At 51.6% G+C, this 1,911-nt stretch overlaps 1 pseudogene; it reads right to left on the minus strand.

The window, feature by feature from the left end:
- Window positions 1–256: 256 nt before the first annotated feature.
- LOC133556530 (uncharacterized) overlaps window positions 257–1,911 on the minus strand; it is a 3,820-nt pseudogene continuing 2,165 nt past the window's right edge.

Here is a 1,911-nt window from a genome sequence, read left to right on the forward strand (position 1 = left end):
TGGTCTGTCATAACGTTTTTAGCTTTCAATCAGACCTTATTGTGAGGTTTTGTATTAGTGTTCCTAAAAATGTACAGCAGATTTTCACAGCTTACATATATACTATATATATATATATATATATATATATATATATATATATATATATATATATATATATATATATATATATATATACATATACATATATATACATATATATATATATGTATATATATATGTATACTTTTTAAATACACCAATGGTGCAACTGGACACATCCTCAGTGATGTAACCTAGGATCACAGGGGGTTTCGGGTCTTTCAACAATCAGACCCCCTCCCCTAGGCGACCCAGCCAGGGTTGATCAGGCCCCAGCCTGTGTCCAGGTAGCGCTACTGCCCTACATGCCACGCCTCTCCCCTCCTGATCCACAGCCACCTTGATGCCACTTCTGCTGCATCTGTGACTAACTTCATGGCCCTTTGCTGGCTGGCCCCTGTGATGCCAAGCATTCTGTAGGCCCTGCAGAGAGATTTGCCCACAAACCCTCGACACCCCACTTCAACCGGCCGGCACATCGCTCGCCACCCATTGCTCCGACACTCCTCCACAAGCTGAGAGTACTTTGCACTCTTCCTCTCATTGGCCTCCTCCATACGGTCCTCCCAAGGCACTGTGAGCTCCAAGAGGATTACCTGCTTGGAGGCCACTGAGGTGAGCACAATATCTGGCCTTAGTGTTGTTTTAGCAACCACGTCAGGGAACTTCAACTGCTTTCCCAGATCAACTGACAGCTCCCAGTCGCGTGCTGTTGCCAACAGGCCAGACGAGGTGTTCCGGGCAGCCGGTGTTGACTTCTCCCCAGCTCTGATGAAAGCAGTACTCTTCACTGGGCGGAGGCTCTTGCTGTGACTGACTCCCCTGCAGATGGCATCAGCTATGGCCTTCAGGACCTGGTCATGTCGCCAGCGGTACCGCCCTTCACCCAGGGCTTTTGGACAACAGCTTAGGATGTGCTCCAAGGTTCCTCTCCTCTGGCAGAGGGGGCACCCTGGTGTCTCCACCTTTCCCCAGGTGAAGAGGTTGGATGGACTTGGCAGCACATCGTAGACCGCCTGGATCAAGAACTTTATTCGATGGGGTTCGGCTTTCCAGAGCTCGGTCCATGTGACCTTACGCTCTGATACTTGTTCCCATCTCGTCCAGGCGCCCTGTTGCCGCATTCCCGCCATCTGGCAGGCTCGCCTTTCCTCAACTCCTGCTCGCACTTCCTCGAGGATCAGTGACCTCTTCTCTTTCCCCTGCGCCTTGTCATAGCGAGGTGTTCTTCTGCTACCTAAGCCAGATCTCCCCTGCGCCACTGTTCCCACCAAAACCTTTTGCCGTAGCCTTGCCTCTGCAACATCCACAGCCTCGACAGCTCTCCACTTCCGCCCCGTCCTGACTTCAATCCCAGCCTGTGCAACCTTTGGGTCACTGGACTCCCGATACTGTAGGAGCTCCCTGGACCGTGTCACCATGAACTCCTCGCTCAGGCTGCTGATGGGGAGCTTCAGTTTGTTGTTATGCCCGTATAGAGCAATGCTGCTCAGGCTTCGCGGCAGTCCTAGCCACCTGCGCAGGAACCTACTGACCCTCATCTCAAAGCCTTCCACCGTTGAAATGGGGACTTCGTACACCATGAGGGGCCAGAGGATCCGAGGGAGAATCCCGTGCTGGTAAATCCAGGCCTTGAACTTGCCAGGAAGGCCAGACTTATCCACCACGGTCAGCCAGGTCTCCAGGTCTTGGTTGGTCGATCTTGTGGAGGCTGCGTCTCTCAGGCTACAATTAAACACCTTTCCCAAGCTCTTCACAGGTTCCTCGGTGAGTGATGGTATTTTGGTGGTGCCAAGTGAGAAGCAGAACTTGCCAGTAACCTTTCCTTTC

The sequence above is a fragment of the Nerophis ophidion genome, linkage group LG07 (genome assembly GCF_033978795.1).
Source record: "Nerophis ophidion isolate RoL-2023_Sa linkage group LG07, RoL_Noph_v1.0, whole genome shotgun sequence".
NCBI classification, from domain to species: Eukaryota; Metazoa; Chordata; class Actinopteri; order Syngnathiformes; family Syngnathidae; genus Nerophis; species Nerophis ophidion.